Source organism: Corylus avellana, chromosome ca10 (genome assembly GCF_901000735.1).
Source record: "Corylus avellana chromosome ca10, CavTom2PMs-1.0".
NCBI classification, from domain to species: Eukaryota; Viridiplantae; Streptophyta; class Magnoliopsida; order Fagales; family Betulaceae; genus Corylus; species Corylus avellana.
In genome coordinates, this window is record NC_081550.1 from 16460097 (window position 1) to 16461163 (window position 1067).

Sequence of the window (1067 nt, forward strand, 5' to 3'; positions counted from 1 at the left end):
TCGAACTGTTTGAGAGTTATCAATTGATAGCTCTCTCCATGTTATCAAGAATTTAAACAATCATTCAAGTGAAGATAAGGATAGCATGAGTTGAGTTAACCATTTGTAGTTTGGATTCTTGATAAGATATAAAGAGAGTTAGCACGAACCAATAAGAACAGTTTACTTTTCGATGAATAAATTAAAACACACTTTAGCTTTCTCTACCATCTCTTACTTCAGTTGTTGTTTTAATTAGAAATTTGCATAGAAGTCTTATGTGGTTGTTGTGACGTGTGAGTTGTATTTCACAAGTCAGTTCGTAGGGCCCGCCATATGTCTTCTTTTTGCCCAAATTGGTTTTGGAGACATGTTACTTGTATTTCACAAGTCAGTTCGTAGGGCCCGCCATATGTCTTCTTTTTGCCCAAATTGGTTTTGGAGACATGTTACTTGTATTTCACGTACAAGTCAGTTCGTAGGGCCCGCCATATGTCTTCTTTTTGCCCAAATTGGTTTTGGAGACATGTTACTTGTTCCTCCTTTTCGTTTTGGTTTATGATTCTCCTTTTGACCGACTTATAATAAAAGCATGAGTTTTCCACAAATAATTGTGGCCGAAATAGTGGAGCGTTATTAATCACAGCTAATTGTTAATGGTCCTAATTGTTAATTGCCTAACAACTTTTGAAGGTGGCTTAAAAAAAAATCTTTAACTGCCTAAGGCAATCCGGTTAGCCATTTTAAGATTTGAAACAACGTCTTCTTTTTTTTTTTTTTTTATTTAATTTTGTTTATTTTCTCTTTTTTTTGCTTTTAAAAAGTTGTTAGTGGTTAAGAGCAATTTTCTCTAATTTAATAACTGTTAACCGCACAATTTTTCAATTTTGCTAACCTCTTAGGCGGTTGCAAGTAGAGGTTTTAGCCAATAATTACTAACTGTAACTGTCTTCTCAATCATAACCATAATGCAACAAGTATGCAAAAAACCCATAAGAGAGACTTCACCGCAATAGCGAGCGAGAGATGCTTGCTACACAGTAGAGAGAAAACATATACCATCTTAAACTAACACTCAAGTTGCAATG